Source organism: Neofelis nebulosa, chromosome 6 (genome assembly GCF_028018385.1).
Source record: "Neofelis nebulosa isolate mNeoNeb1 chromosome 6, mNeoNeb1.pri, whole genome shotgun sequence".
Classification (NCBI taxonomy): Eukaryota; Metazoa; Chordata; class Mammalia; order Carnivora; family Felidae; genus Neofelis; species Neofelis nebulosa.
In genome coordinates this window covers 126,793,905-126,814,756 of record NC_080787.1, presented here as the reverse complement: position 1 = coordinate 126,814,756, position 20,852 = coordinate 126,793,905, and the positions used below count along the sequence as shown (strand labels likewise).

The window sequence follows — 20,852 nt, the reverse complement described above, 5'->3', positions numbered from 1 at the left end:
GAGTCACATACTCTACCAACTGAACCAGCCAGCCAGCCAGACGCCCCTGATGATTTCTTAATGCTCTTAATATTTGTATCTGGATCAGATCAGGAGAATTTGGGGAAATGATTGTTTTTCTATTTAGAGGGGTATATTTGGAAAGTTCTGTTTTTTCCTGCTTATTTCCCTTGCCTACCTTTTGGTTTCTTTGGTTTTTTTTTGTTGTTGTTGTTGTTGTTTTAAATCAAACATTGCCTATATTTCCCTTTTGGATTTCTCTTCACCAGAATGCTTTCATTTCCTCAACACGTAAACAGTGACTCACATGGGCTTTTACAGACAAAACTATAGGCATTGGAATCTTAATAGTACCTGTTGGGGTTATTTTTATCCCCCTATTTTCTTCTCTAGAAGTTTCTTGATGTAGACGTTTTATCAAATTTTATTTTTCAGAACAATAAAGATGCTTTACTCACTAAATTACTTGTCCTTACAAAATATTATGTATCTTCATTTTCATAGGTAATATTTGTAAATTTTGTCATAAAAATACATCTGATCTAGGAAAGAAAGGTTATATATAGTGTCAGTATCCAGTAACCATTAGGAGATGGAGTGTGGTGTGTATAAATGATTTGCTTTTGGTATTTTAGGATTATAAAATGAGTCAGAGTGGCATACTAGATATATCTTTGTAGCTAGATCTGACTTTTCCTTTTACCTTTGACACTTAATAGCTCTGTGACTTCAGACAAGGTATTTATATTCTATAAGTGTGTTGGTATCATTACACAATGAGAATTATCTCTAATTTGCAGGATTGTATGTACTTGAAAGAAGTAAAATGCCTTACTTAATGCCCAGTTCCCCAGAAAAAAAAATATCAGTGTTATTAATGTGTGTATTAACTCATTTTCTGTTCCATTAACTCACTTTCCAATTCATTTTGTACTTAATGACTATTTTTTGGAGACCTATCTTTCTGTGTGGAAAGCATATTTATATATAGTACTGAAGTATTAGGATTAGACATAGTCGCACACACAATAAGCACTGATTTTCATAATGAATTATTCAAGTGTGATAAAATAAGATTGCGTCAATCAAATGAAACTCAGGTTACTCAGTAAGAAAATAGGAAAAATGTCTCTGTATACTCCGTGGCATCCGCTCCGCTCATTCATGAAAGCCCACACAGCTGTGGGAACAGAACCTGTTGTCGACATCAAGCTGCTATGGAATAACTGTAGGAGTTATGAGTGACCCCCCCCCCCCCCCGCCCACCAGACAAAAACTGTTCTCTGTAATTATCCGACCTATCCTCACCTTCGCACTTATCATTGTCTGATGTAATAATGTGTACTGTGTTCCCACGCTGCGATGTATGCTTGATGGCAGCAGGGAGTTTTGTCGGTCTCGTTCACTGCAACGGCACCTGCCAACCTAATGAATCTATCGAGTTAATGCATCAGTCCCTAGTCTGCAGTAGGGCCACGCCTACTCTTTATAAAACACACAAGGTAACAAAATCGAGGATACAGTTTTATAGCTAAAATAAAGAGCCTCATAAAAGCACTAGCAGTTTGTTCCAACTTTTGGAAGAAAGGAAAAAGTCAGCACGAAATGTTACCATCTTCTGTTACAGATGATTAACGGTGTCCCAAGCAGAACAGAAAACGAAACAGTTTACTTCCTTTGTGAAAAATAATTAAAGTACGGACTCTAGTGAAATAATTTTGTGATAAAAGGCCAGGTCAAAGGCGAAATAAGCTCTTTCCCCTAAGCCCCGGGCGAGGTCCGTGGTCTGCTCCAGAGAGATAGCCCCTTCCACACACTCAGTGCTGTTCAACACACCCTGGCAAACTCAAGCTCCTTGACCAGGAATTTTATGTTGGCATATTTTTTAAAAGCTACAAGTCATGTTAAATGAGGCTTTCGAAAAACACTAGCCATTCTCAAAGTTACAGTGAATCTATACTTCTATGAAGAAGATAAAATGTTGTACTTTAGAATCAAAATGCCAGGTTTCCACTCACTCACTCTTTTATTATTTATTTTTTTAAAATTTACATCCAAGTTAGTTAGCATCTAGTGCAACGATTTCAGGAGCAGATTCCTTAGTGCCCCTTACCCATTTAGCCCATCCCCCCTCCCATAACCCCTTCAGCAACCCTCAGTTTGTTCTCCATATTTATGAGTCTCTTCTGTTTTGTCCCCCTCCCTGTTTTGATATTATTTTTGCTTCCCTTCGGTTCATCTGTTTTGTATCTTAAATTCCTCATATGAGTGAAGTCATACGATATTTGTCTTTCTCTAAGTTTGCTTGGCATAATACCCTCTAGTTCCATCCATGTAATTGCAAATGCAAGATTTCTTTTTTGTTTTTTTTTTTGTTTTGATTGCAAAGTATACTCCATTGTATACATATATACCACATTTTCTTTATCCATTCATCTGTTGATGGACATTTGGGTTCTTTCCATACTTTGCCTATTGTCAATAGTGCTGCTATAAACATCGGGGTGCATGTGCCCCTTCAAAACAGCATACCTATATCCCTTGGATATACACCTAGTAGTGCAATTGCTGGGTCTTAGGGTAGTTCTATTCTTAGTTTTTTGAGGAACCTTCATACTGTTTTCCAGAGTGGTTAGGGCACCAGCTTGCATTGCCACCAACAATGCATAAGAGCTCCTCTTTCTCCACATCCTCACCAACATCTGTTGTTGCCTGAAGTGTTAATGTTTGCCATTCTGACAGGTGTGAGGTGGTATCTCCTTGTGGTTTTGATTTGTATTTCCCTGATGATGAGTGATGTGGAGCATTTCTTCATGTGTCGGTTGGCCATCTGGATGTCTTCTTTGGAGAAGTGTCTATTCACGTCTTTTGCCCATTTCTTCCCTGGATTATTTGCTTTTTGGGTGTTGAGTTTGCGAAGTTCTTTATAGATTTTGGATACTAACCCTTTATCTGATAAGTCATTTGCAAATACCTTCTCCCATTCCGTCTGTTGCCTTTTAGTTTTGCTGATTGTTTCCTTTGCTGTGCAGAAGCTTTTTATTTTGCTGAGGTCCCATTAGTTCATTTTTGCTTTTGTTTCCCTTGCCTCTGGAGATGTGTTGAGTAAGAAGTTGCTGTGGCCAAGGTCAAAGAGGTTTTTGCCTGCTTTCTCCTTGAGGATTTTGATGGCTTCCTGTCTTACATTGAGGTCTTTAATCCATTTTGAGTTTATTTTTGTGTATGGTGTAAGAAAGTGGTCCAGGTTCATTCTTCTGCATGTTGCTGTCCAGTTTTCCCAACACCATTTGCTGAAGAGACTGTCTTTATTCCATTGGATATTCTTTCCTGCTTTGTCAAAGATTAGTTGGCCATATGTTTGTGGGTCCATTTCTGGGTTCTCTATTCTTTTCCATTGATCTCAGTGTTTGTTTTTGAGCCACACACTCACTCTTACACTGTTTGTGTGACCACAGGCAAATCCCAATTGACCTTTCTAAGCCTCTTTTCCCTCCTCTAAAGGGCAACAGTCATGCCTGCCTTAATCAAGTTAAGATGGTCAAGTAAGTTAATACCCAAGAAAGTGATTTATAATCCATAAAGCAAATTATACAGTGGTACTTGAAGATATACTAAAAAACAGTGCAAGCTATTTTCTTAAATGAAAAATTTAATCACTTTATGACTATATATATATTCTGTATTTGTCAAAGTATCATTAATTAGGGGAGGAAAAACCCACCAAAACAGTAAGAAGACCAAGGTACAGTTTTTAATGCCAAGGTACAGTTTTTAATACATATATATGTGTGTGTATATATGTGTGTGTGTGTGTGTATACATATATATATTTAAATTTAGAAAACACTGTGGCATAGTGGCTAAGATACTAGATTTTAAAGCCAAATTGATGATGATTTTACCCATGATTTAGCTATATATGTCAGACAAATTTCTTAACTTTTTTGAGCCTTGGCTTCCTTCTCTCAATGGTGGGGAGAATATTACCTCAATGCAGGCTTACTATGAGGAATAAATTGAATGAGACCAAGTGCTTAAAGCATCTAGTACAGTCTGGAACAAAATAGATGTTTAATAAATGGTGATTGTGTTTGTGGTTCTTGATTCTTTATAAATATCATTGAGTATATGATTTGTTTCTTAAATCATATGGTACCAAACTTTTAAAATCTATTAGTTAGCCACTATTACTATATATGAAAATCTACTAGAAATTTTCCTAGAGAAAATGATCCTCTAATTTTCCATAACTTCCACTTTTCTGGGCCTGAGGATATTTAGATTAAGTAGCCTTTGAAACAAGAGTCAGTACAATTAAATTTTCCAAAAGCTATCATTCACTCACCTAAACCTCCTGAGATCTCAAAGTATGTTAGGTAGAATTTAACTTATCCTTCTGTAACAAAACACAGATGTTCATAAAGGGTGTCTCAAGGACAGAAATTAAAAATTCTCTGAGAAATGCGTGTTGCTCGTGAATCTCCTATGCTCTCCAGCCAGAGTTGCTCAAGTTTAAACATAAAAATCTGCTGGATATGTTCTAGCATGAAATAGAATGAAAGGCTGGGGGGAAACTTTCATCAACAAGAAGGGCATGAGGGTAGTAATGCATATTGTCATACAACCTAAAGGTGTGTAAGTTCCAAGATTGACTTTATTTAGTCTGAGATGCACATCTATTAAAAGTCACCAATCCTTCTCAGAGCATTTCAACTGAGTTATTGTCTGGTGAATGATCTCTGAACTAAAGTTTTCGTACTGAATTACCAGCATTGGGATACTGTCTTGACAGTGTAATTTACTTTTCTTATCAGAACTTCAAGGTGACATAAATAAATAAATTTCAGTTGAACTATAAACCAATTTCAAAACTTAGGTTAAGTTTTTAATATATGGGAATCAATTCTCCATTAGAAAGTAGTTTCCTACGACGACCTTTTCTATTTAAAAAGATCATGCCATAATCCATTTCTGGATTGTAATCTGCTGGGTGATATAAATGAATTCTTAGTATCTTATCACAGACAGAATAAAATAATGTTGCCTGAACAGCAAGTAACATGTGACATGTGATGAAAGACCAAGAAGGTAAAGTTAATATTTAAGCTTTAATCCACTATTGGCAGTGCAACATTGTCCTGTTTTTCTGTAACACAAGAGCTCTAAAGTACGGTCAAAGATTAACATTTTTATATAACATTTTATGAAGACTTCTTTGAATATTTGAATTTTGTGTTTTCTGGTAACCAAAATACATAATTTAAATATATAAGTATTTAAGTTTAATGTTTTTATAATAAAATGCTATCAGTACTAGCCAAAGGTCATGGTCAGGGTGAAAAATAAAACAAGTATGTCGCCCAATAATTTTAGTTGGATTACAAAATTATCAAGAACTAAGCGAAAGCTGTTCAACATGCATGAAGTATGTCTGCATATGTGAGAGTTTTCTTAGTTCTCAAACACATGGAGTTTGGCATATTAAATATTCTTAAGTACATTCTTAAATATTTATGTATTAAATATTTTTACATGTATATAGTGAGTATTAGGAATAAGATGGGGCCCTTGTACTACAGCATCTCAGCTGCTCAGCTGTAGCTCACCTTTGCGTGGTGTTTTAGAGTTTTCATATAAATTATATAATCTGTAACCAATAGCAGCTGAGTTAACTAAAATTCTGCTGTAGAAACCTAAGAAAGACACACACCTGAGAATACATGAAATGGAAATGATGTGGTTCGATCCGGTGTGGAAGAGGGCTGTGTTCTTCAGGAACTATTAAATCAATTGTGCTGTAGGCTTCAAGCAGTTAGTTTTCTGAAATGGATCTTTGCTGTATGTCACTACACCTAATTAAACAGCAATTCCACAGCTACCTCCTAGCAACAGATGTGTTAAATGGTCCCATGATGATGGGTGAGGCTGGGTTCTCCCAAGTCACAGCTCAGGAGATTTTAAGTTTGCTTGTATAGGATATCTCACTCATCCTACTGTGCTTTGCAGATATTGTTTGTTTTTTTTAAATTGGAGGTTTCTGGCAATCCAGCACGTTGATCAGCGCCATTTTCCCAGCAGCATTTGCTCAGCCCTCATGTCTCTCTTCCAGTTCAGTGTGGTAATTCTTGCAATAATTCAGACTTTTTCATTATTATATTTGTCATGGTGATCTGTGATCAGTGACCTTTGGTGTTACTATTATCGTTGTTTTGGGATACCACAAACTGCCCCCACACAAGATGGCGAGCTTAGAAGATAAATGGGGGTGTTCTGACTGCTCCACAACCAGCCATTCCCTCGTCTCTCTCCCCCTCCTTGGGCCTCCCTATTCCCTAAGACATAACATATTGAAATTAGGCCAATTAATAACCCTACAATGGTCTCTAATTGTTCAAGTGAAAAGAAGAATCACATGTCTTTCACTTTAAATCAAAAGCTAGAAGTGGTTATGCTTAGTGAGGAAGGCATTTTGAAAGCTGAGAGCAGCCAAAAGCTAGGACTCTTGTGCCAAACAGCAAAGTTGTGAATGCAAAGGAAAAGTTATTTTTTGTTTTTTAATTTTTTTTTCTTGTTTATTGTTTTTTATTATTTTTGAGAGAGAAAGTGCAAGCAGGTGAGGGGCAGAGAGAGAGGGAGATCGAGGTTCTGAAGCGGGCTCTGGGCTGACAATTGGAACTCACGAACTGTGAGATCATGACCTGGGCCGAAGTTGGACGCTTAACTGACTGAGCCACCCAGGTGCCCCAAAGGAAATTTCCTGAAGGAAATTAAAAGTGCTACTCCAGTGAACACATGAATGATAAGAAAGCAAAACCACTTTATGCTGATACAGAGAAAATTTTAATGGCCTGGGTAGAAGATCAAACCAGCCACAACATTCCCTCAAGCCAAAGCCTAATCCCAAGAAAGGTCTTAACCCTCATCAGTTCTGAGAGAGGTGAGAAAGCTGGAGAAGAAAAGTTTGCTGCTAGGGGCACCTGGGTGACTCAGTCGGTTGAGCATCCGACTTCGGCTCAGGTCATGATCTCACAGTTCATGGGTTCGAGCCCCACGTTGGGCTCTGTGCTGACAGCTCAGAGCCTGGCTCCTGCTTCAGATTCTGTGTCTCCCTCTCTCTGCCCCTTCCCTGCTCGCATTCTGTCTCTCTCTCTCAAAAATAAATAAACCTTAAAAAAGCAAAAAGTTTGCTGCTAGCAGAGACAGGTGCATGAGGCTTAAGGGAAGAAGCCATTCCCATAACATAAAAGTGCAAGATGAAGCAGCAAGCCCTGGTGTAGAAGCTGCAGCAAGTTCTCCAGAAGATTTGCTGAGATCATTCATGAAGGTGGCTACACTAAACCAGTTTTTCAGTGTAGATGAAACAGCCTTCTGTTGGAAACAGACGCCATCTAGGACTTCCTTAGCTAGAGAGGGGTCAGGGCCTGGCTTCAAGGCTTCAAAAGACAGGCTGACTCTCTAGTTAGGAGCTAATGCACCCGGTGACTTTAAGTTGAATCCAGTGCTCACTTAATCATTCCAGATTTCCTAGGGCCCTTAAGAATTACACTAAATCTACTCTGCCTGTGCTCCATAAACGGAACAAGAAAGCTTGGATGACAGCACGTCTGTTTACAACATGATTTACTAAATATTTTAAGCCCACTTTTGAAATCCGATCAGAAAAAAAAAAATTACTTTCAAAATATTACTGCTCATTGACAATGCACCAGTCACCCAAGAGCTCGAAGGGAGATGTATGAGATTCACATTGTTTTCATGGCTGCTAACACAACAGCCATTCTGCAGCCCATGGGTCAAGGAGTAATTTCAACTTTCAAGTCTTATTATTTACGAAATATGTTTCATAAGGCCATAGCTGCCATAGGTAGTGATTCCTCTGATGGATGTGGGCAAAGTAAATGGAAAACCTTCTGGAAAGGATTCACCATTCTAGATGCCATTAAGAGCATTCCTGATTCATGGGAAGAGGCCAAAATATCAACATTAATAGGAGTTTGGAAGAAGTTGATTTCAGTACTCATGGATGACTTTGAGAGGTTCAGGACTCAGTGGAGGAAGTAACTGCAGATGTGATGGAAAGAGCAGGAGAACCAGAATTAGAAGTGGAGCCTGAAGATGGGACTGAATTGCTATAATCCATGATCAAACTTGAATGGATGAGTTGCTTCTTACAGAGGAGCAAAGAAAATGGTTTCTTGAGATGAAATCTACTCCTGGTGAAGATGAGGTGAAGATTGTTGAAATGACAAGTAAGGATTTAGAATTATTATGTGAACTTAGTTCATCAAGCAGCAGCAGGGTTTGAGAGGATTGATTTCAGTTTTGGAAGAAAGTCCTGCTATGGGTGAAATGCTATCAACAACATCACATGCTACCAAGAAATTGTTCGTGAAAAGAAGAGTCAATCCATGTAGCAAACTTTATCATTGTCTTATTTTAAGAAATTACCACAGCCACCCCAACCTTCAACAGCCACCACCCTGGGAGTCAACAGCCATCAACATCAAGGCAAGACCCTCCACCAGCAGAAAGATAATGATTCACTGAAAACTCACACAATGTCTAGCATTTTTTAGCGTAAAGTATTTTTTAATTATGGTAAGTACATTGTTTTCTTAGACATAATGCATTGCATACTTTACTACAGTATAGTATAAACATAACTTTTATATGGACTGGGAAACCAGAACATTCATTTAACTTGCTTTGTTGTGATATTGGCTTTTTGTGGTAATCTCGAAGTGAACCTGCAAAATCTTTGAGATATGCCCATTGTTTTGAGCACGAAGGATGTGACAGAGGACGCTTCCTACCTACAGGAAATCAGGCAGTCTTTGAAAATGGAAAACATTAGGAGAGACTCATTTTCTTTTGCTTTCTATGATACGTAAATGGGATTTTGGTGAAGAATCAGGAAGATGAACTAATTTCTAGTGACAAAAATGTTTATTTTCAATTTTTTTATAAACATGCTTCCTAAGGTTGTTTATATATATAAGGTTGTATATATATGTATATATATATATATATGTATATATATATATATATATAATGTTTATACATATATAATGTTTATATATATATGTATATCTAACAAACCATTACAGCGAGTTTGGCACAAGCAGGAAAAATCACCCATAATCCCATCACCTTAATGGAGTCTTCTCAGTTTTCATGTATTTTCATGTATCAGTTTTCATGTATTCAGCATGAATGTGCATATTTATAATTTAATTATCTTCATTAAGGGTTACATTATGAGCATGCATGGTACTGCCTAACTTTTAGTACTTTTATTTTTACCAGTTAAGATAATAACCCAAGGAAGGAATATTCTTGACTATTGGTGCTTTTGAGTTTTTACAGTTGTAAGTGGTTGTTGGGGAGGAAAAACATTTCCTTTACTCTTTTAGGTTAAGTCCCTGAGGGCCTGTGAATTGAACTAACAAAAGACAGATTAACAAGAGAAAAGACACAATTTTTATTTTTACCTGCACAGGAGTTCACAGAAAAGAAAGAAAATTCAAAGAAATGAATTTGGACTCAGGGGCACTTATACCATTTTAACAAAGGAAAGGGGGTTTGGGCTTCAGGGGCTGATAAATTGTGAAGTGACAAGAAAATGGAAAATCTACTGAGAAGATAAGAGTTAACGTAGTAAGGTTTGTTTTTGCAAACTCATCTCCGTGCTGTCTGTCTCTGGGGATAAGAGTCACTCTTCTTTTTCTGGTACAGGAAGGGGGGGGTGATCCTGTCACAGGGGAAATTTATGCCCCTGATTTTCGGCAAATGGGGACGGGGGACATAGAGAATTCTTCCTGCATCTGTTGATTCTCAACTGCCTTCAACTCAAAATAATACTTAATGCCAAGGTGGCATCTTTTGGAGTGCCATATGCTGATCCCCTTCGTGGTACACTAATGGACATCTTTAGGTGTAAGGCTGCCCGTGTTGTAGATTATTTCCTTTAGAGATTGTGGAGTTGATCATTTTAGACCTTTTAATGGCAGCAAATAAATGCTGCTGGATTCCTTTCCTAGCGTTATGCCAATATGCCAGTGTCCTGTAACTCCATTTTAATACTGCCACTTTGCCACTTACAGCTTTTTGCTCCTCATATTTTCAGTGCTGCATTTATTTGGAAGTACATGTCTGATATTTCTCTTCTGGGTACACACTAGATGTAACATCAGGAATTGTCTCTTCAAGGACCCAGAAAGGCATAGTTCTAACCATAGGTGAAGCTAGGAGCGATATCCATGTGCTGTGCTTTTAAGGGGTAGCATAACTTGAAGCAGGTGTCTGTTTCCACATTGATCTGTGGGTGAGGGGTCATTGAAGATAGTTTTAAAATTACAAATAGATAGTTTGAGTAGGGTTAAATCTTCATGAGCTATTCACCCCCAAACCCAAATTAACATTTGATTTCCAGTGGGACTAGTGGGTCAAATGATGGATGGATCCTGATGGGTGGGGTGTGGCTCAGCATTTGTGGTTTAGGGTTAGAACTGCAAACTGTTGGAGTTTCTGGCAGCTTGGGAAGATCCTAGGAGCTCCATGCACCTGAGTAGACAGGGAGGGGACCAAGAGACTAACACAAATATTGGAGATAAAGCATTGAAAAGCAGCAATTTTGTTAATATTTTTCATGGTTTCAAAACAAACACAAAACATAAGTGCATGCATACATATATAAATAAACAACTAAAAACACCAGGAAAAAAAACCCAATTAATTTCTCTCCGTGAACACTTAAAATTAAGTGGTCTGCCTTTGTTGATGTAGTACCAATTATTAATAGTTTGGGATGAATGCTCTGAAGCTATTTCTTCACTTTTTAAAAAAGTTCATTTTATTTTACTAAATTCAGTCAAAATTTTTGACCCAGTGTTCCATATGAACATAAGAATAAGAAAATCTGGGGTTGCCTGGGTGTCTCAGTTGGTTAAGCATCTGACTTGGTTCAGGTCATGATCTCCTGGTTTTCAAGTTTGAGCCCTGCATCAGGCTCTCTGCTGTCAGTGCAGAGTCCGCTTCAGATCCTCTGTCCCCCTCTCCCTCTGTCCCTTCCCTGCTTGCGCTCTCTCTCTCAAAATAAATGAACATTAAAAAAGTGTTTTAAGAAAAGAATAAGAAAACCAAAGTAATTCACCAGAATTTATCTTACAGGAAAGAGAAGGTAAGACTCTGGATGGCTAAAATAATCATAATCATTAAATTTTTCCCGTTTGTGGCTAATGGGAGGAAGTCTGTCTATTCCAACATCTATCTATTCTAATCGCAGGAAGAGCCTCTCCCCAATTACAGCAAGTAATTAGATGGCCTGTTCACTTTCAGAATCCTTAAACTCACTCCTTGCACATTCACTGGATTTTTCAGAAGGCATATTATGATACATGCAAATTGAGAAATTTTGGGGCTCTCCCCCTAAGCTGCTTACCACTGGGTTGAATCTTAAGCAATGCATTTGAAAACTCTGAAGCAGCTTCGATTTATTATAAATTAATGACATAGGATGTTCATTAATTATTAAGCTGCATTGAAATATGCTGAATGTTGTTGTACACAGGTTTTACAGTCAATAGATGTCATCAGAATGGTTTGAAATTATCCCCTTGAGAAAAACAGGAAGGATTTTATCACTGTGCATTTGCAGTTGCTTGTTAGTTTTGCAGTAACTTTCAAAAACAGGACATTGATTTATGCTATTTTGCCTCTCCTCTTCCGAGAAAATTTAACCACTTTGGGGGGGAAAGCCCCCCTATATCTCAAAAAGCCCCTCAAAAAAATATAAGAATTCAGTACTCAAGCTACTGATTTTATACTAACGTATTACATTTTCAGTATTTTGGTAAGATGGGTAAAAGTATTCCATGGTGGGAATTACATTCCATTAAAAAATATGCACTTACGATGCAGTAGGGGTAAAGTTATTTAAAAACAAATTAAATGAAGAAACCTCCCCGGAAATGAATTTTGGATTCAGTTGTTTCAGTTATAGTATTTTTCTACCTAGAGTTGTGTGCTGAATTCTGTTGGCGAGAAGGACAAAAGGCTTAACTGAAGCCACAGGGAATTTTAGATAGCATGTATTTGGATATTGGATAGCATGCATAAGGAGGAATGTAGTTATATTCCTCCTTAGAACTGTATTCTTCCCTTTCAGAGCCCTTATCCCAGTCTGTAACCTTCACTGGTGTGATCATTTGGCTAATGCCCAGGTCTCTGTTGCCTGTAAATTCCATGTGGGCAGAGCTATGCCTACTTCTGCCCGCCATTGTGTCCCCAGTGCCTAGCACATGGGATGTAGGTGCTCAGTGGGCAGTGGAATGATGGATGGACTGAGGGGAAGGGGAAGGATTCTTTTGGTCATTCTAAAAGTCCATGAAGTGTTTGTTTGTTTTTTTAAGATAATACATTAGTTGTGTTTTTCTCAGCAACTGATGGAAAGGGTTGCTTTGCCACTTTTTCGTTCTGCGTCTTATATTTGTCAGGCATTGCTGTAACACCATTTTGAAGAATGGGAATGCTTTACAAGAATTCATTGTCCTTTAACAATTACAGCCTTTTAAAAGGTTTGACTCTCACCATATGAAAGTTGAAATAATAGGGTCGCCAAATGGACCTTGTTGCAAATTGAGTTCATATATAAAGATTTTCTAGCATATATCCCAGAGCATTGTTATATAATTCCTAGAATCTGCTCATCTTTTTCAGAAGTCTTAAAACAGCTTCTTGTTTCCAATTGCTTGGACTTCCCTTCCTTTTTATTTTAGTACAGCACCCTGTAAAGGTTTTTGCTTAAGAAAAGTTTTGAGTGGTAATTTTCAGGACAAACTGATATTAAGAGAACAATATTTTTTGCAATTTTCTTAAAGCACCACGTACTTAAGTATTTTTTCAAAATAATGATGCTTTTTCAGCCAATATTTGAGGCTTTATTTTGCCTTATTACAGTTTAAAGATTTATCATAAAGTATCAATCTTAGTTGATAATATTAAAACACATCCCTTTATTTCCTGCTCTTACTGCATTGAAAGAAAATAAAGAGAAGCTCTGGGGAAAAAAACAGAAATCTTTAGTTTTAACTTTTTAAAAAATTTGTGTTTTGGGGAAGGTATGTGTGGGCAAGTGTGTTTTACTTTACGGTACCCTGGTTATGGTACAGACTCTTAAGGGTTTGTTTTGCTTGTTTGTTTTAGCTTTGGCTGTTGTTCATTGTAGAAATGAATATTAAAGCATCAAAAACAGATTGAGTATCCAGTGTATACTATACAAATTAATTTTCTAAAGTGCCAAATTTTTTTAATATCCTAAAGTTGGGGACTAACCTAAGAGCAGTCTTGATAGATGACAGTATGGCTTATCACACAGCTCTCTGTTAGTTCGAATCACTGCAAGATTTTAGAATATCTATCAGAATTCGTCTCCTGTTTATTCCCTATAAAAATAGCTTCTTGAAACTGAGCTTGTGCTTACTGTTGAATAACAGTGAGTGTAAGACCTGTCCTCCTTGGCAGGTTTCTGGAATACATTCTAGGTTATCAGTTATTAGTAGAATCATATGAAGTTGACCTTGGGGTAGAGTTGATCTGCTCGCATGAAAACTGAGAGACCTAAGTAACAAAGATGTAGACACAAAAAGTTCGCCAGTACATCTTTCTTGCCTCTGGAGAGGACCAGTGGGCAGAGCCAAACTTCAAGAATAATTTTAAGCTGGGTTATATGCTGAATTTTTATTCATTTTAATTGAAGCCCCAAATTGGAGCTCCAGCCAGCATGATTAATGTAATTTTAGTCTAGGAAACTTTTTAGAAATCTTTAAAACGCATGCATGGAATGCCAAATGCCTGAAGCTTTAACCCGTCTTTGTCTTTCTGACAACAATTAAACAATGGGACCATTGTTTCAATCTATTATTAGGTCATGTGGTAGGGTCATGTTTGCATAAAAGAGAATACTTGCCTTTCTGTTCTGTGATGGGCTTGTTTACAGCTTATTCAAAAATGGCATCAAGTTTTTGAGGAACATATTAAACATCACTATTCTATACCACTGAAAATTAAGTGACGCATAAAGAGATGGTTCCCATTGCGATGGACTCTGGTGTACAAATTCTGAATAAGTATCAGTAGCCTGTGTTGAGTTTGTATAATTTAGCTTGTAACAGTTGCCTTTCCAGAGAGTCAAAGGACAAATGAGTCTCCAAAAATGACTCAGACTTTATTGTTTCTGGAAGACTTCACCACAAAGCAATAAAAAGTATGAAGTATCAATACAAGTATCAGTATAAACAGATGTGTCATACTTCTGATTTTGTAACCAAAAGCCTGACCTCATTTATTAATGCAAATAAGTATTAATTTGCACTCTATCACAATGACACATCAATATAGATAGATTGGCAAAACAAGCCATTTTATTGTGTAAGTGGTAGAAAAACTTTTCCTCTGCCCTCTTAGGTATATTACCTGAATGAACCCTGCAATTAAACTGTCAAAAGACAGATTAACAGAAGAAAAGCATATGATTCTTTACTGTTACTGATTTTTACATGCTTGGGGGCTTCACACAACTGAAGTGAAAACCCAAAGAGACATTTAAACCCAGAGGCTTATACACCATCTTGAGAAGGGTGATAGATAGAAGAGACTAGACCAGGGAAAGTAGATTTGGGCATTTAGGGGGAAGGTACACTATAGGAAAGTAACTATATGGGAGAAAGTAATGGCACGTAAGGGTTATTTAGTAGGATTTGTTAGGCCGACTCAAGTTGTCTCTGGTGATTGGTTCTTCTGTTCCGGAAAAGGAGAACACCTTTACAAATGGATATTTGTCACTTTCACAAAGTGAAATTTATGCCTTGCTTTTAGGCAGAAAGGAGGTGGACAGAAAGTTCCTCCTGTGTCTGTTTCTCACTTGCCTTCATCTCAAAATAATCAATATGCCAACTTTGGGGTATTTGGGGATGTTATATCCTGATCTGCTTCCCTTTATGTAAAACGAGACCCTGCTCTCATAGTTTTTCTTGCCTTGCTCTCAAGAGGCTCCTTTTCAGGAACAGTGCATTTTCTCCTTGTTCCTGGTTCCTTTGGTGACACCTCAGAGGTTTTTACCCCCACCGTGAACCACGTATCATTCAGGATGCATAAGTGGTGCACCTTTCTTATGGTCGTAGGAGAAGGGAAATGTGAAAAGCAAGGTGAAGAAGGTTTTAGGGGGAAAAATCTGGAGATCGGTTCCCTTAGAGTCCTCCATGTACATATACTGCCTTAAAACAAGGGTTCTTAATCAGGAGTTTATAAATTCAGAGGAAAATAACTGCATCTCTATTTCCAGTGACCTCTTCTGGAAACTGAACATTTCCTTTAATTATGAATGTGAGCAACAAACCTACAGCAGTGTTAGCACCAATAGAAGTCTGATACTTTCATATCTTACTACGGTTTCAGATATCTTAAAAGATAGTTTAAATGGATCTCAGCTCTGAAATCATGGCAGTTATTAGACTGCCCCTAGATTTTATTTAATGGGTTAATAAGGAAGCACATTACATTTTAATGTCTTGATAACCTTTTAAATAAAGATGGTTGTATTTTTTATGGTGCTTTGTATTTTATTTTTTTATTTTTATTTATTTATTTTTTTAAGTTTATTTATTTTTGGGACAGAGAGAGACAGAGCATGAATGGGGGAGGGTCAGAGAGAGAAGGAGACACAGAATCTGAAACAGGCTCCAGGCTCCGAGCTGTCAGCACAGAGCCCGACACGGGGCTGGAACTCACGGACCGCGAGATCATGACCTGAGCCGAAGTCGGCCACTCAACCGACTGAGCCACCCAGGCACCCCAAGGTGCTTTGTATTTTAATTTATGCATTTAAAAATACTATCCTGAGAAAGGATCCAACCTGACTTTCGCCAAAGGAACCCAAAGCAGAAAGGTTGAACTCCTCTTGGTGGAAAGCCTTCACGTACCCGCAGGAGCATGCAGATCCCAATTTGCAAGCTGCTGAAAGTGGAATGCTGAAGCCCACCAGCTCTTAAACTGTGAATCCAGGACACCCAGACTTGCCTTTTTTGCCAGAGTGAAAAATGTGCAAAATCACTTAAGCCTGTGGGAGACAAATCCTTCCAGTTTTAGTATATGTGCTGCCGAAGTGAGCACAATGGGAGGCAAGTCCTAGTTTAAATTCTGTTATCCATGGGTTCTGAATCAGGGATGTACATCAGACTCCTTTAGGGATCTATTTAAAAATACACAACTAAGTCTTACGCCTCAGGATTGCAGTTCAGCAGGTCTGGGTGGGACCCAGACATCTCTGTGTCAAAAGTCCATAGATGATCATACAAACCCTCAAATGAGAAGAAGTGCTCTGAAAGCTTGTTCTGTAAGAACTATTTTAAGGATCCCATTTTTAAAGATTTATGTTTAATTGAAAAAAGTTCATGGCAGGAAATGAGGAAACTTCACTATAGTTTGGAAGTTATAACTGCTGCAAAGACATCTTCTGCTGAGGCAGCAGGTGGAGGACAGCTCTTGACCATCAGTCCCTGGGGGCCATGAAACTTTCTGAAGCTACACATGCCATTTTTCAAGGTAAGGGGCCAATAGCTCTCCTGAGATTTGCAACAGCATTTAAGGTCTTTAAAAGAGGCAGAAAGAGGCAGGAAATAGCTCCCCAAATACGAGACCATGAAATTTAATCGTGAAATGACCAAAAAGGCAAAATTATCAGACCTACTAAGGAAACCGTTATGGGAACACCATTAATTCTATGAGAAAAGCACTGGACTATCACTCTAATTGTTTAATCTTAGCAGTATTTTCTGCTTTATATTATTAATTCTTGGAATCAAAATACTTTTTTGCAACCTAAGTACAGCATCGTAAGGTGGCAAAATAAGTGATTTTGATGCTATACATTGGTGGGGGGGGGGAGGTAAATTATTAAAATATATCAAGTATTTATTGTGCTTAAAAATCCAAAAGAGGGGCACTTGGGTGGCTCAGCCGGTTGAGCATCCGACTTCAACCTAGGTCATGATCTCACTGGCCCCAAGTTAGAGCCTGGCGTCGTCGGGCTCTGTGCTGACAGCTCAAAGCCTGGAGCCTGCTTCAGATTCTGTGTCTCCCTCGCTCTCTGCCTCACCCCCACTCACGCTCTGTTTCTCTCTCTTTCAAAAATAATAAACATTAAAAAAAAATCCAAAAAAAAAAGTGATCATTAAAATAAGAATTGAAAAAATAACTTTTTAAGATGAAATAATTTTATCTTAACCCTGGGCTTTTCTCTTACCTTTGACAGTTTCGTGTCCTTGGACACGAGCCCTCTGTTCATCATTGTAATAATTCTGGAAACTTAATTCTTATTTTACTGTAAAGCCTAAAGTTTTCTTTTCACATTCGAAAATTATGAAGCAACAAATGTCCTATATGAAGTGTATAGTGTCCACCTTACGGCAAGTGAGAAAAAAAATTCTGTATTGTAACAAAGTGTTTTTGAAGAAATGAAGTGCCGTCTTTCAGTCATGAAAGAAGTTGACAGCTTTTCTAGTTGTCACAATTGCAAGTTGATGGCCATCTCTGCCCTTTTGCCTGTGTCAGATAAACTACTTCCTGCTTTGGATTACCGTGCCTTCTCCTGGTCCAGAAATGCCCTCCCCCCGCCCCCCATCCACAGGTGTACTCTTTAGAGTCAGGTCAGGCATCCCCTCCTCCAGGAAGCCTGCCCTGCCTTTCTCTGTGCCTCCACAAAACCTCACACATACCTCTGTCATGGTACTTACCACACTGTATTTTAATTATCTGCTTCTGTGTCCCTTGGGAGACTTTAATCTCAGTACCATTATCTTTGTGTTATTATGGCTGGAACGGTGCCTGCTCATTAAATATTTTGCTGAGTAATAGCCTCCAGCTCCCACCTCTCACCTGTTATTGTCTGTAATCCTGCCCTGACCTGGCAGCAAAGAGATCATGCTTTGGCCTTTGAGTTGCTGCCTAAGCCAATCAAGCTAACCTGCCCAGCCCGACCAGCTCATTGTATTAAACTGAGTCCAAACTGAGTCTAACAGTGTTCGATTGGCCATCAGCCCAAGATTACTCGTCATAGCCGGAGCGAGAACAGGCACGAAGCTGACCACTAAGCTCACCACTCCCTAGGTATGTCTGTATGTCAGCTCCAGATTCTCAAACTTGCCATCTTATTAACTATCTTACCAAGATTTCCTTTTTGCCAGGCCTGTACTGTTTTGAAAAAAAAAATTGTCACTTATGTCTACTCAGTTATTAATATAATCCTAGCTTAATTCTGAACTTGAAAATAGCAGTTTCTTATGATAGCCCAGTGAATTTAGTGGGAAGCAAAATACAGAGGATCTGAAGGCAGTTGCGTTTCCTTTTGAAAAGTGAAAAAAAGCAGTGGCCATGGACTCGTGTTACTTTTTTTTTAAGTGTATTTATTTTGACAGAGCGTGCGCACATGAGCAGGGGACGGGCAGAGAGAATGTGAGAGAATTCCAAGCAGTCTCCCTGCTGTCAGCTCAGAGCCCAACACGAGGCTCAATCTCATGAACCCAACCAAAAGGTCATGACCTGACCTTAAATCAAGAGTCAGATGCGTAACCAACTGAGCCACTCAGGCGCCCCAAGACTTGGTTTACTTTTATTCCTAGGAAATAGAAACAGCATGGACCTGGGGCCCCTGGGTGCATCCGAAAGGTTTTATACATCGTGCACACAGTTTTAGGTCTTACACTGTTTAATGGTGCAGTTGAACATAAAATTAATGTGTCTCCCTTTGACAAAATACAAATCAGCTACATATATCAGCTGTATTCTGTAGCCTGACTTTTGGCAGAGAACATGGTTGAAACCTTTTTTTTTTCTTTTAGAAATAGTATGTTTAATTATAACTAGAAGTTTTCTTTTTTTAACCATTTAATTTAATTTATTTTTAAAATTTACATCCAAGTTAGTTAGCATATAGTGCAACAATGATTTGGAGAGTAGATTTCTTAATGCCCCTTACCCATTTAGCCCATCCCGCCTCCCACAACCCTCTGTTTGTTCTCCATATTTGAGTCTCTTATGTTTTTTCCCCCTCCCTGTTTTTATATTATTTTTGTTTCCCTTCCCTTAGGTTCATGTTTTGTATCTTAAAGTCCTCATGTGAGTGAAGTCGTATGATATTTGCCTTTCTCTGACTGACTAATTTAGCTTAGAATAATACCCTCTAGTTCCATCCATGTAATTTCAAATGGCAAGATTTCATTTTTTTTACTGCCAAGCAGTACTCCATTGTATATATATACCACATCTTCTTTATACATTCATCCATCGATGGACATTTGGGTTCTTTCCATTCTTTGGCTATTGTTGATAGTGCTGCTATAAACATTGGGGTGCATGTGCCCCTTCGAAACAGCACACCTATATCCCTTGGATATGCACCTAGTAGTGCAATTGCTGGGTCTTAGGGTAGTTCTATTTTTAACTTTTTCAGGAACCTCCATACTGTTTTCCAGAGTGGCTGCACCAGCTTGCATCCCCACCGGCAATGCAAAAGAGATCTTTTTCTCTGCATCCTCACCAACGTCTGTTGTTGCCTGAGTTGTTAATGTTTGCCATTCTGACAGGTGTGAGGTGGTATCTCCTTGTGGTCTTGATTTGTATTTCCCTGATGATGAGTGATGTGGAGCATTTCTTCATGTGTCGGTTGGCCATCTGGATGTCTTCTTTGGAGAAGTGTCTATTCATGTCTTTTGCCCATTTCTTCCGGGGATTATTTGCTTTTTGGGTGTTGAGTTTGAGAAGTTCTTTATAGATTTTAGATACTAACCCTTTATCTTATATGTCATTTGCAAATACCTTCTCCCATTCTGTCGGTTGCCTTTTAGTTTTGCTGATTGTTTCCTTCGCTGTGCAGAAGCTTTTTATTTTGCTGAGGTCCCATTAGTTCATTTTTGCTTTTGTTTCCCTTGCCTCTGGAGACGTGTTGAGTAAGAAGTTGCTGTGGCCAAGGTCAAAGAGGTTTTTGTCTGCTTTCTCCTCTAGGATTTCAATGGCTTCCTGTCTTACATTGAGGTCTTTAATCCATTTTGAGTTTATTTTTGTGTATGGTGTAAGAGGCTGGTCCAGGTTCATTTTTCTACATGTTGCTGACCAGTTTTCCCAGCACCATTTGCTGAAGAGACTGTCTTTATTCCATTGGATATTCTTTCCTGCTTTGTCAAAGATTAGTTGGCCATACGTTTGTGGGTCCATTTCTGGGTTCTCTATTCTGTTCCATTGATCTAGTCTGTTTTTGTGCCACTGGGTTGAAACACTTATCTTGTATCTATCAGATTGCTAGGAGTATTATTTCTTTATCCATTTTATGCCTTCCAGTTAATCTAAGGAAGGGAGCGGTAAGAAAGAGAAACGGGATTTCATCAACCATGTGGCTTACTTTCTATCATTTCACTGAAGGTCTTAGCTTCTATTTCTGTAGTCTTAGAGACCTCCCAATTTCTCTTTAAAAGTAACAGGCATTATCAAGATTTCATTAGTATGAAATATTGTGAAATTGTAAAACAGTGACTTTATGTGTACTTACATGTGCATGGTTGAACTTTCACAAAGGAGATGAGAAAATTCTCCTTAGGGTCAAGTCAGGACAGCTCATCAAAAGCACAAAGTCACTTGTTTCTTTCTCTTATCAGAAAATAATAATAACAATAATAATAATAATAATAATAATGTCTTCCTCTTCCCAAAAGTGGCCTGAGGTGATCTCTGAAAATGGTTCGCTATTCACTTGACCCGGAAAACCCAACAAAATCATGCAAATCAAGAGGTTCAAATCTTCGTGT

At 38.2% G+C, this 20,852-nt stretch overlaps 1 protein-coding gene across 11 annotated transcripts in view; it reads left to right on the top strand.

Moving 5' to 3' along the window:
- The window catches only part of MAP7 (microtubule associated protein 7), a 180,044-nt gene that overhangs the window by 74,776 nt on the left and 84,416 nt on the right, over nucleotides 1-20,852 (top strand). The gene's annotated exons all lie outside the window — the stretch shown is intronic.